Source organism: Pezoporus flaviventris, unplaced genomic scaffold (genome assembly GCF_033815535.1).
Source record: "Pezoporus flaviventris isolate CSIRO_AGI_PZ_B2104156 unplaced genomic scaffold, CSIRO_AGI_Pfla_v1 ptg000007l, whole genome shotgun sequence".
Classification (NCBI taxonomy): domain Eukaryota; kingdom Metazoa; phylum Chordata; class Aves; order Psittaciformes; family Psittacidae; genus Pezoporus; species Pezoporus flaviventris.
This window is the reverse complement of record NW_026892555.1, coordinates 66610099-66630012: the sequence shown is the minus strand read 5'-3', so window position 1 is coordinate 66630012 and position 19914 is coordinate 66610099. Positions and strand designations below refer to the sequence as shown.

The following is a 19914-nucleotide window of genomic DNA, read 5'->3' as shown; positions in this document are numbered from 1 at the left end:
TTCATAAAGTATATCCATATATACCTAGTAGGCTTTGATTGTAAAGTTAAGTATTTGAAACAGTATCCACAAGTTGCTAAATAAACTCAACCTGAATGGACTATGTAGCCATGTAGTCCCCATAGGTATTTTGACAGGCAAGTTTGCCACAGGTTAACACACAAGGTTTTGAATATTTAAGTATATTTTCCCACTAAGTAGCTTACAGGACTTCATTATCTCTAGCAAGAGATACTTACGTTCCATTCTGGAAGCCAAGGCTCATTTTTTTTTTTAGGTTTTCTTCTGCATTTCAGGCATTACATTCACAGACATCTCCATGCTAACACAGATCTTAGAGCTATTTCCTGAGTCAGTATACAACCAAATTTTCTTGGCAAAATTTGAAAGACAAGTTAGCATGCTGTTAAAAGGAATTTCAAAAGAGAACATTGACTTTTGAATAGCTTCTACAATAAACTGCTGGGACAAAACCTTAAAGAGACTTGCTGCAGGAAGGCCAACCACTAGAGTTGGAAAAAACACCCCCAAAACAACAAAACAAAAACATACAAACCAATCAAACCTACAAACCAATCAAACACATAGAACTACCACATCAGAAGTTTTCTACTTCAAAGTATCTTGAAACATACTTATTTCAATTACTTTCAAGTATACTTTAACACACTCAATTTGTGTACAAGTACACCAATAAGTATAGAACGTGTTTCTCTAGATACACCCTATGCAATAATTGTTTTTTCATCCAGGCATTCATCATTTACCATCGTAACCAATAACAAAAAAAAAAGAGGTATTTGGTACTACTAGTTAAATGCTTTCTGATTATATCTGACACTTAGTTTTTAAACACTAACAGTATGGTGTGCATCAAAAAAATCTATAGGAGGCAACCTGACTGAGAGCTCTTGCCTCAGTTTAGACTCTGTTCACGTAAATAATGGAGTACTACTATTATAGTTATTTCTCCATATAGAACAAGCCTCAACTCCCTTAATAGTATCATTGTGTGGTGGTAATGTTTTGCATTGATGCATTAACTTATTTCCCACATTTATTTTTAGCAGGGAAAAAAAACATTTTTTTAACAATATTAACGTTATTTTCATTAAGCATTCACCAGTATTTTAAGCAAGCATGGCTATATATGACCTAGATCACAGAATTACAGGAAAACTAGGTTGGAAGGGATCTCTGGAGATCATTTGGCCTAACCGTTCTCAAAAGCACAGCTTTAAAATAGATTTTCCAAGGTCCCATAAGGTCAAACCTTGATTTCCAGCAAGGAAGACTCTACCACTGCTCTAGGCAACCTGTTCCAGTGTTTAACAGTTCTCAAGGTAAAGATGTATTTTCCCTTGTACCCAGGCATCTAATTTAAAAATAAACCAACCAACCAACACAAAAAACACACAAACAAAAAAAAAACAAACACAAAAAAAAACCCACAAACCTCCAAACAAAAGAAGGAACAAACAGGTAGTTTAGGACACTAGCAACTTCATCCTCAAATTTCAAGACACTAACCTAATGTATTATGTTGTTCGGTAATATAACCTAAGTACACAATAAAGACTGAAATCTCTGTATTGCAGAAATTATTCAACACTGGACAACTGTCACGTTTTAACACTGGCAATGGAGCAGGAACTGACAGGCATTAGAAGTTAATGTCTGCAGAATATTTATTTCAAGTAGCAGTTTATAACTGCTCAAATAACTTATTATTGAAGAATTTTATAATATACCAGTGATCCCTTTTGATGGCTATCTCTGCGCCATTCACAGTCACATTAGCATGCCAGGATGCTTCTGATCATGTAGGTAATACTCTCATTTCTTTGGATCCTAGGCTGCTATCTCTACAAGCCTGAGCTCTTGCTCTCTTCTGCTCCCAGACCATTAGTTAGAGGATGTAGAGTAAGGCATAGTGATTGAACCTAAGCCAAGCACCTGCTCATTCATCACCCTGTGGGCAAAACAATATATATACCTGTTGAGTCTGACACTGAAGCCCTATCCTTAGGGCAGGCACTAACCTTTTTATATAGTTCAGAGCTTCATGTCTTTAAGAAATCTTATTTTTTTCTTTTTTATAGCATGCTTGCAAACTAACCAACAGTTGAACATTACTGGTATGATCTTCAGACAACAAAATAGGCTTAGGATTTGAATGTTCATTTGATCCAGTGTTGCTTTAGGTCACCTGATAGCACATCAATGTTGGAAGTACTGAAGAAACTTTCACCTCATTTACTCTTCACACATCAACTGCCAAAAGGGATCTCAACAAATGGAAAGGAGAGACACTAATAAAGACAGGTTTGACACACTGTCTGACCTTATCTGCTGGTGAGAAGCACATTGCTGACTGCCTTGAAGCTGCATCTAATCAATCCAGTAAAACAGGCTTTTTTTTTATTACCCATGTTGAGTTCAACTTTGCCTTATAACATATAGCAAATGGTTGTAAAGCCAGTTTTTCTCCCCGCTGCCAGAAAGAAAAGCATATGAGCTTCAGTGAATGATGCACAACATCTCTAACCAAGGAAAGCCATTAGACAATTCTTGGCATGTGCACTTCACAGTTGGGGACCATCAATAAGCACAGGACTGACCAGTGCTGTGACCATCCACATAACTGAGGTGGCACCTATGGGAGCACTTTCTTGAGAGCTTCTGTAGCATGTGGCCTACAACCTATTTTTGTAGAGAAAGTTGTAAGGATAAGCATGTTATCTAGGGCTTAGAAATAATTGTACTTCATTAAGTAGCAGAAGGGATGAAACCAAGTTAATGTGTTCTGTTTGCAAATGCCTAAAGGATGGGAGGCAGAGGGAAAAACAGGTCAAAAAAATAAAAAGCTTTTGCTCTTGGTAAGTGAGGTGATAAGCTACAGTGTTGGACACTTGTCAGACTAAACAACATATCAGCTTAACACAGCCTGTATTTGTTTTTGGCTGCTTGCTTTGACACCCAGAGAAATTTTAAACCTATTCTCTTATACTGGGAAAGATTTACTTCCAGGGTAATTAGAAAAAAATAAACACAGATGACACTAGTGTGCAACATGACACTATTCCAAGTCAATCAAACACAGTACACACTGGTTAACAAGTAACAGAATTTGTAACTGATAATAGTAACAAAATCTCTTCCTCTTGGGAGTACCTGATGACAGAGCTAACTTTAGGGCCGGCTACATCAGATTCTAGAGGCTCACTTGTGAAGACCTCAGTTCAACTCCTTTACTAATCTCAGCAAAATACATTATCCACCAAAACTCCATTTAATAAAAGGGTCAGAGTCCTCTTTCACAATCTAAGGAAAATGGGTAACATGAGTAAGCTTGATTTCCTATATAAAAAGACTACAACTCCCCTAAAATCATTTTCTTCCAAGAGGATGTTTTGGATTTTTTTTTTAAGAAACATTATTTATGTCATGTTTTCAGAATCCAGATCAACACAAATAACACCAATTTATTCTTGTGATTAATTACCTTTGTTAATAGGTCTATTCTGAATATAGCTAGCTTCATATTCCACTGAATCACACTGACTATCACAAAACCTTCAATTCCTCACAAGTCAGATATATCTGTTTAGAAACCAAGTCTAGTTAGATAGTGACACTGTAAAACCAAATGTACTGCTATATCAGATCTGAAACCAATATACTCAGCTGAATATATGCCGTATTTTATATTATATATGCATAAAATAATTATAAAACATAATTATTTTATTTTATGTTATATATACATATGTATAATTATATGATTAACATGTAATAAATAGGATTTACCAATTTACCACATATTTTAAATAACTCTGCAATTACATTATTCTGTTCATACTGTTAAGGAGAAATAAATAATTTTGTATTACAGAACAGAGTTAAGTGTAGTACTTCCATCACATCAAAATGCAAGAATTTCACAATTAAAGAAAATAATAATAATAAAAAAAAAAATACACGCCTCCCCAGTGAGAGAGGCAAGAAGGTGTTTCAACAGCCAGGCTACAGTGAAAACCCAGAGCAGGACTTCTAGCAGTTTTGCTCTACACTTGGATAATAAAGCAAGAAATCCTTGGAAAGAGGCAACAAACTTCTCCCTAGAATGCTCTGTGAAACACCTGCACAGAAAAGAAAAAACAAAGAGCCTCCCATCTTTACCTAAGGAATTCAAAATTAAGCATGTAAATTCACCTCCACATTATGGCATATATTGATAAGGAATTAAATCTGTAAGGAAATTAAGAAAAAAGCATCCAAAGCACTGTATCTGTTCTTGAGCATTTTCCAAACAGGTGAAGCTTGCATCAAAAGGGTAATATCCCAACACATAACCCTCCCTTATTATTAATAAGCACATAGTGTCACTACAAGATGTCAAAGGTTCTATGCCAAATGCAACTGCGTTCTTGTAAATAGCCAGTTGGGGAAGGGTAGTGAATTCATCCAGGTAGTGAACTATTGTATAATAACGTACCATAAAAACACATGCTATTAATAAAAGCAGGCTAATACCATTACACTGGCAGATAGGCGTTTCTTTCACACTTGGAAAAAACATGATGTTACAAGCCTATGCATTCAGCTACAAGAGAAGTATGATCCTCCCTATTTATTCCAGGGAGATACCACCTGATAGACACAGTGCAGTGGCCAGAAGCAGAATACTGTGAGTCAATTAAGTGCTTCTTAACTGAATAGTAATGGCACACTCACGTGCTCCATCAGTTATTTGGCACTTTTGGTCAAAGGTACCACACATCAGGACAGAATGAAAGAAAAGATTACATTTTTATCTGAACAATAATAAAGTCATATCTGCTCAGAAAAGGCATAAAACAAAAGAAAGTGCAACCTTTCCCACTATTAAACACTGAATCACTTCCTAGTTACCAAAAAAGTCACTTCGTTCCCCTTAATCTTAGGGCTTTATCAGCTTCCAGGTGCCAAACCACCAGCTTCCTTCAGATAGAGATCTTTTTCTCCAGGTGTGCATTTTCAATATGAATAGGGAACATACATAACCAAAGATTGAGAATAAACTTAAAATCCACTGAATTTAATGAACGAAAGCTACAATTAAGACAGCTGCTTTTCTACAGGAGTATTGCTAGGGAGTTCTAAAACCTGTCAGAGATTTTTAGTCTCTTGCCACATCAGTAGTGAGCCTTGACTGGTACAGTCCCACAAACTCCCTCAGCTTATGAAACATTCTGGCAAGTGCTTCAAAGAACAACTGTGTTGCTAAAGTCACATATATCTGCAAGTAAGGAGAATCAGTTGCTGAAGGTTTTTTTGTTTTTAATAAAAAAATGTCCACTATGGCTGTAAATATATAAAAATCCACACTTGTGTGCAGTTTTATTAGAAACTACTGTTAATTTAATATACCTGAAGTACAGTACCATAAGTATTTTCACACATGAAACTTGCTCAATATCTACAAATCTGAATTTTCTCAGTGACAACTTAAATCGCTTATTACTTTTGGCATAAAATGAGAAATATCGACTTCTTCCTCTCATTATTCTTCATAATTACAAATAATACAAAAATAATTGTAGTTACATCATTGGCATTCAACATTGTAACAAACAGCCATCAAATGCTGCATAGTTTGATAAGCAGCCTACACTGTGTTGTTCTATTACTACTTATTTTGTTAAATACATGGACGATTTAAGAGGTATTCAAAGTCACATGCCTAAATTTTTCATAACTTTTTCAGATGTCACACAAACCAAGTTATATTTACAGAAACATACTTTGAAGGAAAAAAAAGGTTTATGACCCTTAATACAATAGGATCTTGCTGTAAAAAGACATGTCTTTTCACACTAATCCTCAGTAAAATAATGTGCAAGATAATTTAGAGTGGCTTTACTCAAATTAAAGTTCCCCAGTGAGTTTCCATCAACCAAAAATTGTGACACTATTTTTACCAGGCACCTAAGAAAGGCACAGCTAAAGGTGGCAATGAGCAGAAAAGGGACTGAAATTGCAACTGGGCTTAAATAAATATTTATCTTTATATATATATATAGGTACATATATATGTGTATTTATATATATGGCTGCACAAACTAAAAGCTGGCCCATCCTGTAACAACCACTGAAAGCTAATCGGAGCAACCGGTGATCACTAGGTTGCTCAAAGACGCCTTTCTTTCCTATAGTAAACATTTCAGAATGTGCCAATCCACAACCACATGAAGATAAGGCAAGCTGTACTTTAGCATGTGTTTGCTGCTCTTCAACTTGACCAAAGTACAACCTGCTTTATCTACAGACTAGAGATTTTTAATGTGTTATCTAGAACATTGGCAACACATTGAAGAGGTTACCCTCTTCCAGATAAATCACTATTGAAGTAACCACAGCAATCAAAAAAATCCTTGCATGTGCTTAACTTCAGGGACATGTCTAAGTTTGCCTACAACCAAAAGCTGTGCCTCTAGCTGCACTCTTACAGTACAAGTAGTCCTTTCACATCTATGTAAGAATACGAAAAAAAAAAAAAGCAAACCAGAAAATTGCAAAAATTATGAAAAATATTTTATACTGATACAGTTGTAGAAATAGAAGCCAACTGCACATACATCCAATACCTGGAATGAGAATATTAAGCTTTAACTCCCACCCTTCAAAAAAAGAATTCAGTTAAAGAGCAGAGATCAGACCTCTGAACACTCAGGGAGAATCCCTGGGAGATGCCCGCCCTATGTTGAACAACAGGATCCGTATTCACACAACTGTAGGCAAAACAACACAAGAACAACACTACAGTATTTAAGCCCACGCGCATACAAGTCACAGCTCAGGCTCCCAGCTTTGATTCATAAAATGCGTCATTCCACAGAGCGTAACTGTATCACATAACTTGCTAGGGAAATAGCCATGGTTACTCATCACAGCTTGGTGCTATGAACCACTTGCTTTCCATGACACTACACACACCAGATTAAAATCTGTCTGGGGGTGGAGGGAGAGGACAGTGGGAAATCAATGAACAAGATGTCAAACCGTAACTACTTTGGTACATTAAAGTGCAAACAGAACAGTGTATGACTTAGTAATAAAGTGCTTTACTGTTGATTTCAATTGCTTACAACTGCTCTTTTTCCAAAGCTATTTTATAAAGTCTCATTTAGGTCAAAAAACAAAATGAAACAAAACACACAACTGCTTAATAGCGTAAATAATAAATGACTTGAAAAGAAGCTTTTTGCTTCTTATTACACACACACACAAAAAATAAAAGTTAGCTTTACTTTTGGCACATGGCATGTTTTATTTGATATATAAAACTGGCATGTGTCAGAATCACTAACATTAAAGCTGCTACCAAAACACAGGAAATGCATTTGCCAGCTACAAACCTTGAAGCATTTTATGATTTCACACCAATTTTACCATTTCTTCGTTTTCAGAAGACGAAAAAGTAGAAGTGAAGCACACTTCAGTACTGTCCACCTTACCATTTCAGAAATTAAACATTCTAGCTTGTTTGAAAGGTCACGTAAACTTAAGAGGAAGAGTATGTAATTAACTTTGTATTACAATAGAAGAGCAAGTGGAAGCAGAATCACTTTCTGCACATCCAGTTTTCTTCTTGTACAGAATTAAAAAAAAAAAAAAAAATGAATTTATTTTCACCTCAAATGATTAAAAACCTCTTGAACCCCTTGTAAAACTGCCCACTATAATAACACATATGTACAAGTTTGAATTAAGGACTGGCTTTTACTCCCATTTTGCATAGATTTCTATAAGCGTCAACACTAAATCTTAGTGGAGAAATTCTAAAAATAAAAACAAGTTATGCCTATGACTGGTAAGTTATTACCACAATACCACACAGTATCGTTTAAGATAACTGAAGTTATCCAACCAACTTCAAAGCACACAGACCACTACACAAAGTTAGGAACATAAAAAGCTGGTTGTCAATAAAGATGATGGCAAGTAGGTGGCCGTGACCAGGATTACTACATTACAACTTGAAAACGTACTGAACTGGTCAATAGAAGCAAGTACACAACATACTACTTTGGCTTTATTTGTAGTTCATGATGCCTGGAAAAGCACCAGTTTCACTTTTGGCAAAGCAACGCCTTTCAAAAAGCCCCAAATTCCTTCTCCTAGGAAAGATATTATGACCATTTCACTTTAAGAGCTCCTCTCAATTCCAGATTCTGAAAAATGCAGTTTCTCCAGAAGGGCTTTCAGTCGTGCTTCACAGCTGGGAACACTCTCTCTCCTCACAACATAAGTTGCTGCAAGTGCTTGTATGAAACCCAAACTTGTCAAGAGAGGGAACTGATGAAATTACAACCAATATGACAGATTAACATATGCCTGTACCACATGCAAGCTTCAGTTTCTTGTGACTTCCGTTCTGTCTGCAAAATGTTCTACCGTTTCATCTTCATATTGAAGAGACATTTGCAGAAGTTTAACAGGGGGAAACTAGTCACAGAAATCAATCAGATTAGCTCAATCCTGATGATCTTTATTTCAAACAGAGGCAATTAGGATAATGTGCTGGCTGCAGACTAAGGGGTCTACAGCCTGCAGAGATCCCTCTTCAGTTAAATCAATGGTGAGGATTCTTGGATGGAAGAACTGCATTTATTAAAAGGAGAGGTGTTGTTATTGGATGAAGATGCATGCTGAGATGAGACAAGGCCATGTGAGAAGGCCCTCAAACTGCCTAAGTGTGCCAGCTAAATCCAGAGGAACTGTCAGAATGGTGAAAAGACAGATACATTTCTGCCTGTATCTTTTCCAACTTTTTCTTTTTTTTTCTGGAAACCGATTTAAAAATACCTCCCATCTTATTGAGGAGTGCCAGATGGAGAATCTGTATTCCAAATGTATGCTCAGAGCCCAGAATTTGCTTGGACTTCTCCAACTTGCAAACCAAGAGCACGTGGGACTCATCAGATGAACAACAATACAGCAGTGCACCAAGCACCTACTAGGTTTTGAAGTTTCTCTAGCATCTTCTTCCTGGCCATGCAAACAGGAACCCTTCATTACCATTACTCACGTGCAGTGTTTAAAAATCTAAAACATAAAATCTAGCACATAAACATGACCAGACGTCAGCATCATGGTGATTTCAGCACAACTCAAGTGACTGAAATATGTACAGAAGCATCAATATTTTGCTTAGAGAGAAGGCTCCAAGATTTTGTATGTAGGTTGGCAACAGGAGGAAAAATTAAAACCAAAAAGAACTTTATAAAGCAAGCTATTGGAGAATGTTTTCTATATTACACTATTTCCTAGCATTTCATTAAGTATTTTCTGTGCAGGGATATGAGAAGAAGAAAGAAAAGGAATACAAAGTCCTGTACAGGACATGTGACTGAGTTTCATATTACAATGCTAATAATAGAAATAAGAACTCAGTAAGGTTCAGTACATGCTGATATGAAGGCAACGGTATCTTAGGCTATGGGGAGATTAGAATAAATTATCTCAAGGTAAGTCAGGATGGAACTTGCAGCACATCTGTTACTCCACTCCAACTGCCTCTGTGCCTGCTCTTTCCCCTCAGTAGACACCCTGACAGAAGAATAACTTACCTCCCATTAATTCACACTTGTCATGAGGTAAGACCATATATACCTTCTGATTTTTAGTCCTTGATAACAAGAAAACAATATAGTTCATGAAAAGCCTCCAAAAACAAAACAAAACTGCAGGCAGACTGTTCCTGGCTAATACTGACGTTTCCATGTAGCCTGAACCAAGTTGCCTAAACCCTGCCTTTCCTGTGGGCTTAAGAGACAACCCCAGCCCAGAATTACCTATTGATTGATTTGGGTAGCTTCCTACTCAAGTGAAAGCCATCCTGTGTACTAGCCCAAGGTATCCAGTGTTACCATCAGGGACTGAAACATCAGTTATGGATACTCATCACAAGGCTGACACCTGCAAACTGGGTGCGCTAGTGCTCATCAACATTGTGCCAAATCCTTGTTGACTAACCTCATACACTTAACACCATAGAACAAAGCATACATTGCACTGCTACATACAGGTAGTCAGAAGATAAGAGAAAACTTACAAGTAACACCAACTAACACAAGCAGAAAACAAATCATTTTTGTTTAGTATACTCAAATCTGTAGTTATGGAATTGTTTCTCACTCAAAAAGACATGCCACAAGGTCCTACAAAACTCACAATGCACACTTACTGTGCTACAAATAACATATTGTATCAATAGTCCTCATCACTATTAATCTTAAGTTTACTTTTAACTGCTCAATTTGTAATGAACAAGTTGCCCTATGTATAGATGCCAGCACAGCAAGAATTATTTGAAAACACACAAAGTAACAAAATAGAACAGAACTGCTCACTATACTTGCATTTAGACCACCTTAGAGAACTTAATATCAATGACTTCTGTACATAACACTCCTAGTGTTGCACCTATGTAAGGTTACGCTTTTAGCACCTATGTAAAGCTATCATTTACCCATCAGTACAAAAAGTAGGTCACAGCTTAGAAATGTATGGACACTGCCTCTGCTATAATACTATCGCTATGTCTCTGCTATAATGACTATTAAAAAAACACCACCCAAGACCTTTAGAAATTAGTTACTATTTTAGACCACTGGACTGGATAAAAACATGATTTATCACATGACAAGTCATGGACATATGCAAGAAGCTGATGTTACTACCACACTAGCTTTTGCATGATCATCTTCTGCATTAAGCATATCACACCAATAATACAAACTGATTAATTAAGAAGCAATTACGGAGCTTTCTCAATATGCTATTAAATTACAAAGTTCACTTAATGATAGTCTTATTACAGTCTTGGTTTGTGCTAGAAGTCTTTTGGAGGCACGGGGGTAACAAGTTAAGTGGTGTACAGTACAACACATCACTGTGATATTACCCAAAACTTCTGCCCTGAAATCATGAACTAACTGTTCCAGCCAAAGAACATGCAAAAAGGTGGTAAGAGGCACATAAGAAACCCTTGTTAAATCACAGAGAGAGATGACAAGTATTAGGAGTTTTTCCAGGAATCTACTGCCAGCAATATTAAGAGTGTTCAATGAAAGGAAATAAATCTTATCAACACAAGATGGTGATTCAAACAAGCTCTTAAGTGTACTTTGAAATATATGGAATATTATATTTTTTCTTAAAGACCAAAGATGTATTAGACTGTTGTCACCAACCATCAAGACATTAGTGCTACAAGACAGTCCCAGATAATGTCAGCATCATAAAAATGCAGTATTTGTATTTCATTAGCAGGTTTTTCCAGATATGGTAACTAAGCAGACCTTTCTTCCCTGTTTGTTAGCGGTTTCCTTTATAATCTAAGCTACCCAGGTAATAGGGACAACTTGTTTCTTCTACAGATTAGTTTCAGACAAACTTTATAAAGTGAAAGTGCAACTCCCCTCCAAACCTAAGTAAGTATTCTACACATCTAAATTCCCTTCCTATAAATAACTTCTCTATGCAATACTGTGCAAAATTAGTACTTCAGTGATAGAGATATTTCTACCAAAACCAAGACAGTTTTAGATGATCAAAGTAGCATCAGTAGTTAACATTACCAAAGCACTAATTTGTTCCGATTTCTGTTACGCAGGTATTAGAGCAGTAGCGATCAATTTGGATCACAAGCTGTACAGCCACAACGGAAGCAACTACCCCAGCAGGGAAAACACAAACAAATCTCTACATCTTCGAAAAAGAGAAAGGCAAGGAGCAACAGAAGGAGAGGCTAATTACTTCAGATAATCTCAGTAATGAGAGGAAGTGAGAAACGCTGTAGGTTAATGGGAATTTTATATTCAAAGTAGTATCTTTTACTGCTGTTGCATCTGCTTCACAATACCAGTAAGGTAACTTGTTCTCACACTTCATATATATGTATGTATTATAAATACATTATAAATACGTTAGGTTAAATGTTATAGGTATGGATATACGATATACTGGAGATCTTCGTATCTCCACACTGTAACTCGGCACCCAAAATTCTGAAAGTAACCACGGCTGAGAGCCAGCAGCCTTTGGGGTGCAGTACCTGCTGATACGGCACCACAGACTAGTTACGTCCGGGATCTGAGTTCCGATACCTTGGCAGACCCATGCCTCCCGGCCGTGCGGGCAGGAGCACGGGCAGGGCCGCCCTGCGCCCTCAGCGCTCCCCTCCTAAACCCGCCCCAGGCGCTCAGTGCTCGGACGGGCTGGAAAAAACCTCCGGGGCGAGGTGCTCCGCGAGCGACTCGGAGGCAGGAAAGGTCGCATGGGGGAAGGAACCAAACCAGCCCTGCAGTAAGAGGCAAGCGCAGCGGGGACGGGAAGGGAGCTTACACCATCGTCCCTCTACTGGGGACCCGACGGCGCCCACCTGCCCCGCCGTACGGGCAGGAAACGCAAGGCGCGGAGGGGGACGGAAAAAGGAGGGACCCCGCGGGGCTGAGGAGCGCCGCGCCCCGGAGCGCCCCAAGCCGCCCGCTCCCCGCCGGCACGGCACGGCACGGCACAGCACGGCAAGGCAAGGCACAGCACAGCGGGCTACCAGGCTGACAACCAGCCCGGCCCCGCCGCTCACCTTCCCGCTCGTCTCCTGCGCCAGCCCTGCCAGCCTCCGGGAGCAGCCCTCGCCCCCGCCGCCGGGCACTCCGCCGGCCGGCCGAGGAGAAGGAGGAGGAGGGAGGCGCAGGGGCGGCCCCTACCTCGCCAACTTTCCCCTTAGCCCCGTTCCGCGCCCCGCGCCGCTCTCGCCGCCGCCTCGCCCCGTACCTGCCGCGCCACCGCCGCCCCGCTCCCCCAGGGGGCGCAAAAGGCCGTCGCGGCCGCCACCGCGCGGACCGGACCGAGCCGAACAGGTGCGGACAGCGCGACCGCGGAGACCACCCCGCTCCCGCCGCCGCCGGCTCCTGCGCTCGGGCTGGGCGGGGCGGGGCGCGAGGGGAGAGAAGGGGAGGGGCGGCGAGGAGCGCGCCCACCCGCCCGCGCCCGCCCCCTAGCGGAGGGAGCGACTACCCGGGCCAGGCCGTACCTCCCCTCTTCGGCCGCACTCGGAAGCTATCGGCACTTTCCGCCGCTTCCTAGAGGGGGAGTGGGAGAGGCGGGGTAGTGGTGGCGCTCCTTCACATCCTTTATCCTTGCCCCGCGGCTGCCGCGCATGCGCACTGGCGGGGGCTGCCCCGCGGGTGCTTGTCCGGGCGCGACCGGGGTGGCTGGGCTGCGGCTGGGGCCGTGCGGCTTCTCACGGGTCCCTGCTCCCGCAGCGCGGTGTGCGGGATGTGCCTCCTGGCTGCGGGGCACTTAGAAGTTACAGCGAACCGCCTCAGAGGTGATTAGCACGGGATTGGCGGGGCCTGCCTCAGCCGCTTGAGGCTCGGCCAGCTAACAGGCTGCGTGGGGAAACACGGTCCTGGTGTGTGCTTGCATTAAAGCCTGGGTTAGTAAAGAGCCAAATGCAGAGAGATGCGAAGTATTGTCAAAGAGCGAGTTTATAACACACCCTGTCCGCTCGCTACTCCTGAAGGAAGGTGGCAGAGGGAGGTGAGCCATGCTTCCTGTCCTCTTGCTTCGCTAGTTCCTACAGGGCATCCTGCAGCACCGTGCAGAGGTTAGCTCAGGTGTTGGAAGCCGTGTAACTGTGTCAGAGCAACTCTACACCCATGCTAATTGAGCCGTTCAGCGGAGCTAATTAGCTGAAGCAGAATACCTCAATGGCCAACCAACCGGTTGTATTTTTTCTCCAGTGGCAAAGAAATTTCGAGATGCTTGTTCCTGCCCTTGTGGCACACTTGTGCTAATGCAGTTGTACATGAGATCGGTGAAACAGTCCAGGTTAAAGGATACACCAAAACCCCTCAAAATATGTGTGAAACTTGGGTGTTGTGTTCCTGATCTTCTTTGTCTCCTGTTAACAGGCATCTCGGTTAACACAAATGCGGGGTGGAAGCAGGGGGAGAGTGAGCTGCTGTGCCAGAAGCTTTGTGAGCGAGAGGCAGATGCTGAGAAAACCAGAGACATACCATGGAAAAGCATATTGGACTATTCCTTGACACGGCTATATTGTTTCAAATTCCAAAATTACCCTTTACAATCTCAATTTAGGGACCTCTGTGCAGCATTACATAGTATAAATATGCCTGCAGTGGCGATGTGGCTTTCCAAAATGCTGCTTGTCTCTTGCGTTCTGCTTGCTCTGTACTGTTCATCTCATAAGCCATGCTTTGGTACACCACTTTGCTGGCTATAGTTTGGGCAAAGTAACTTGAAGGCAGCAATGCCAGATGCAGTGAAGGCAGAAGAATGGGAGCCAGTTTGCATATGTCTATGCAGTACTGCCTGTCTAAATTTGAGTACTGGAAGGAGGAGCATAGCTGTATCACGTTTTCCCACCAGGAACAATGCACACTGCTGCTCAGCACAGCTGATTCACAGGGGTTTTCAGATTTCCCAAGAGGACCTCTGGACAGTTCTGTTTTACCCTCATAAACATGTTCATTAATACCTACCCTGAAGAGTAGATCAATCATAGAATCATAGAATAGTTAGGGTTGGAAAGGACCTTAAGATCATCTAGTTCCAACTCCCCTGCCATGGGCAGGGACACCTCCCACTAAACCATGCTACCCAAGGCTCTGTCCAGCCTGGCCTTGAACACCTCCAGGGATCAATCCAAAAGACTTGATAGAGAAAGCCATCTAATAATCTAATCCCTCGTCATTTATAATACGTACATAGACTTGATCTTCCACACATTTAAATCCTAATGAAATATTCAGTCAGCAGGCTTCATTCTAGTTAATTGTTCTGAGACTCAAGGTGGGAACAAGTTCATTTGTTCACTCTGTAACATTCTTCCAGGGTGTGAGAACATTCACCTCTGGAATGATAGTTTATAGAAGGGCACTGACATTGCCATCCCAGATCAGACCATTAGGTGGGTGTGTTTCCACCAGAACCTCTCCCACTTAATGAGTGAGGATTAGACCCCTCTAACACTTTGTGTGCCATGGAAGGCAGTTATACTACCTTTCCACTGATACTCTGCATTTTCCAAAGTACTTTGTAAGCAATGGTCAGTACCTCTTCCTTTAGAGGGAATGCAGTAATGTGTGGTACATAACAGATACATGAAGTTATCAACACATGGCCAAGGGCCACATTGCTTCTCCCCATATTGAAAGTTACTGCATTTTGCGCTCCACATAGTCCCATGTAAGTCTATATGAGCATTAACTTAGTGACATGATAGCAAACACATTCCAAGTAATCTTAGTAAGGGCCTGATGAGTTTCAGAGATGAGATGTGACTGTATTAGGAATTTGATTTAGTTGTACAATTCCTGTGTTTCCAGTAGGACCAAAGCTGTGTAATAGATAGCTTTTTCATTCCAACATGAGAAATTATACTGTTGGACCTTAAAGTAAGTATGTAATCCAGTATTCCCATGCGTTAAAAACACTGCTTGTTGTATCAGTCATACCAGCAAAGAAGAGTATCCCCTGCTTTGTTGATGGAGAGTTGCAGAGTTAATAGGAACAAACAACAGCTTTCTTATTACACTGTTACTTACAGCTCCAAAATTCTGTTGTTGGAAAGCACCTTCCCAAATTCCTTGGACAGACAGGGAATCCTATACTGATGAAGAGCAGGGAAAAGAAGAAGGAATATAATAGCTATGATTGCCACATACAGGATACAGTAGGAGTGCGAGTGAATTTCTCCCACCTGTACATGATCTCTCCCACCAAATGAAATATCTGTTAATAACAAAATAGTGATGTTTCGAAAACATTTCTGTATGTGAATGTTTCCACACATCACCTATTTGTTAAAAATGGGCTAAGCTAGGTAAATACAAATTCATTAAGTCATTTTCCTGTCCACAACCAAAAATGTGGACAAAAAAATCCCTTAAAACAACAGTTTGTAAGTAAAAAGAAAAAAAACACCGCTTCCCCTTCACCCCCCCAAGAAAAAAAAAAAGCATCACCAGAACAAACAAAAAATAAAATAGGATAAAGGTTGTCTCTGTTAATTTCCCCTTTTGTGGCAAAGGTACATTCTTATTTTCTGTAATTACATAAACTATTTTTTTGCAGGATTGTCTCCCATTTACTGCATGTCTGAACAGCTGCCTTCAGTGTGCATGTTAACACCAAAAAACTGGATGGCTGCTCTCATCCTGTTGAGTATCCAGCTGAAGAACTGCAGAACACAGTTTTTCAGCTCACAGAGTCTGAACAGGTTTATTCACGTCTCTGAGCACTTCTTTAAATAAAAAAATCACAACCTGAACCTCTGTTCAGTTTACTCAGAAAAGGAAAGCACTCAGTTACTGATCAGAGAGGAAAAGTCCTGCTCGAGTAACTTCCTCAGCATCACCCGGAAGTGCTGTGGCAGGAGCAAACATCTCTGACAGCAGTTTGTACAGCTGCCCAGCCAGAGAACAGGTATTCAATAAAACTAGATAAGGAAAAAAACTGTGAGCTGTGTTACTTTTAATACAGATAAATTCTCCAGTTAGGTTAACCTGTAGGGGTATGAGGAAAAGTGTAGCACTGTAAAAAGTTGAGGGAGAAGAGAAGGCTGCTTATTTGAGCAGAATAGCCAGCTTATGCTACCCCTTAGTGAGTTCATGAAACCATAGTCTGATTTCACAGCTTAGACTCGCTTTCTTTTTTCAGGATTAGTAGCCAGAGAAAGATTAGCAGGAAAATGTCCTGACCACTGCTGGGCTGTGACTTGGAGGTAAAGCACAGACCGTATTTTAAGAGAGGTATAAAATAATTTCGTTACACTTAGTATCCAGTTTCGGACAACCTAGAGGAAAGAAGTATGAATAACTGGTTTAGGGAACAAGTCTAAAAGGGAGAAGTTAAAGATTTTGACAGGCTAGGGATGGGCACAAGACACAGCTGTCTTCAGCCATGTCCAGCATCCACTGTGGCTGAAGTGCAAACAGCTTCATTCAAAACAAAGACTGCAATTACATGTTAAAACAAATAATTTTAGGCATAAACCAAGCCACCTAGGCAAATGGCAGAACCTCTTTCACTCCCATGTTTTAAGTGCAGCTTTAGTAAACATTCTGTATCTAAGGATTGACCCCTTTATTAGAGAGGTGTAAAGGAAAAGAGTACCTGAGGCCTCTGTCAATCCATGTCTGTAGTCTGTGTGACCTATGTAGGGAAAATGCTTCAGGCTTGTGTTGTCAAGACCAGGAAGCCTCTACTGAGTAAATATATACTCTGTGTGTATGTGTGTGTGTATATGTATCTATGTATATATATGTGTGCACACACAGATTCTCAGAAGTTAATCAGCCAAATTTAAGAGGATTTCATTCAGGTCAGCAAAAGACTCCTTGTTGTCAGCATGTTGGACATGCTAAAACTTCTCAACAGATAGTTACAAGGAGGGGTTTTGTGCATTTGTTTTTAGTTAGTAATTCTTTATCCTAACTCTTTTTCTTAAAAAGGCTGAGTTGTGCTTAAACTGCTTGAGGCAGAAGCTCATGGTGGGAAACTTCATCCCAAATAATTAAATCCTGGCACAGTTGTAACTGAAACTGGATCTTTATAAGGAAAATGTTTGGCAGTCTGAGCTGTAGACATGGTCAGTCTACTTACAGATAGATCTGCATATGCATGCACAGGATAAGCTTCACTGACTTCAGAGACACTGAAGTTCTGACAGCCGTCCTTATCACAAGTTCCTGAGATGTATTTTGAAGTCTCAGTCTTTTAAAAACATAAACCAACAGTGAACTTTCAAAAAAACCTAAGGGGCTTATGGTATGTTCACACTATCACAAAATGCCAGTTTAAGAGGGTACAGGGTAGAGTACACACAGGCAGTGAACATTGCTCAGCAGTTACGCATCAACTTGTCTGGCCAAAGTAATTTAAGTGCTTGCACAGTCTTCATGGACGTTACTCTCTTCCCACACCTTGGCTGAGATTGTCAAAAGTACCTGCATTTACTTACAAGCAAGCATGTATGAAGCAAGTAATGTTATGTGCTGATACTTGAAATATGCATCATGAAATATGGGTTAAACAGAGTGAAAGGGTACATGAAAAAACTGACACTTGGTGTGCCTGCAACATTGCACAAAGTCCTAAACAGTGAAAATGTACCAGACTGTAAAAATGCATTTCTGAGGGAAAGAGTGAAATCAACTAAACCATCTAGACTTAGGCAGAACACTGTCGATTAAAATATGTTGCTGGGAAAGTACCCTGTGCATACACTTTATAGAAAATTAAGTGATCATTTTTATCTGTACTTTGATTATCTGATCAGTAGTATGGTGAATATGTATTTACATGAATACTGGTCTTTTTGTCACCAGCAATTATATGTCTCAAATTACATTTTTGGCTTGGTCTTCCTTTACTCCTCCTTGTGGCCACTCAATGATTTCCTCTTTGAGTGGCAATATATAATTATTTTAAATTATGAGAGAGGGAGAGATATTGTTGTAAGTCACATATTTTTCTTGCATTCACCTGCAACAGTATTTTCCCTACTTCAGGATATATCTTTTTAAAGCTAAAAAATACGATTCATAGGAAAGAAGTGTCAGATAATTTTTGGTTTGTCTAAATTTACAAATGTTTTACATTTAGCAATTAACCATGAAAAGCATATTTAGATGAACAGAGTATATTTATTTAATACAGTTGCACAAGAGAAACAACATGGTACTATGCTAATTTTCTGTAAAGCATACTTTGTTTCTTTCAAGATTGCCACTCCCTAAAGTATAACAGGAACCCATTTTAAGTTATATGTCATTTGAATTTGAGATGGAACGTTGAAGAAAGCTGCTTTAATTGCAGCTTGAAAGATACAGAATTGAGCCTTCAGGGAGTGTTGGGCACTTTTCTAGTCATTCTGGTTGATTGATTTGCATTATGTGGGTGGGGAATGTTGTTGATCAGGCTGGCCATTTTAATTTTGTACAGGCTGTGTCAGCTTTAAAGTGAAGTACGAGCTCAGCTTTAAAGTGAGGGGCGAGCATACAAGCTTTAGAACACACATTGTGCTGCGGGCCAGAATAAGTAAAATAGCATCATTTACACTCTCTCAAAAGTGCAATATTTAAGTCAATTCAGAATATCAGATGCTGCAATACATTATCATTAGTCTCCTGTACTGAGTAAGAACCTTCTCTTTTTTGGTTTCCTGATTCACATGTATATGAACAAGCTAGAAGTCTTTAAGCTTAACACGTCACTTTTGTGGTTCCTTGAGAAATACTGCTCTGAATTTAGCAGACAACCAACAAACCTTAATGATGAGACTTGAGATGTCCCCTAAAGGAAAAGAAAAACAACCCAAAGCCTATTTTACTGTTCTGATTTACATTGTAATGTATGCCAAACCTAGGCTGGCTTCTGTAACAGCACCGTGTCTTGCTGCTGTGTGACTTCCTATCATAGCATTCTATTTAAGAAGGGTTGAATCGGTCTCCTCATTTGTTGCTACACACACATCTACTGCAATCAGACTTTCTTTACAAAAAAGAAAAGCAAAAGAAATCCATGCTTGTAGTTTTGGTGAAACATTTCTGCCCAGAGTGTTTAACTGGGTAACTGTTCCTGCTGCACTGCTGGTAGTACTGCTCTGACCATTGTGAAAACCAAAAGCACCTTCCAACATATGGCATAAAGGCCAATTAATGACATTAGTGCTTCTGCATCCTACATGAATGGAGCAAATGGCTTCTGTTTTGCTCATGTTATTATACAGCAGTGTTCATTAATGCTCTCAAAAATGGAGAAATAAAATCAGTCCCTCTTCCTACCCACTCCCCACCCCCTGACAAGGAAACCGTATGTTTCAGAAGATTAGTA

The 19914-nt window shown here is 40.1% G+C and overlaps 1 protein-coding gene across 4 annotated transcripts in view; it reads right to left on the bottom strand.

Annotated features, from left to right (window-relative positions):
- The window catches only part of PTPN3 (protein tyrosine phosphatase non-receptor type 3), a 152820-nt gene that overhangs the window by 98465 nt on the left and 34441 nt on the right, over positions 1–19914 (bottom strand). The window contains exon 1 of one of the 4 annotated variants that reach the window (XM_061449073.1): positions 12826–12969. The exons of the other annotated variants lie outside the window; for them this stretch is intronic. The gene's annotated coding sequence lies outside the window, so the exon portion shown is untranslated. Of the gene's footprint in view, positions 1–12825; positions 12970–19914 lie in introns of those variants that run through there. 4 annotated transcript variants of the gene reach the window in all.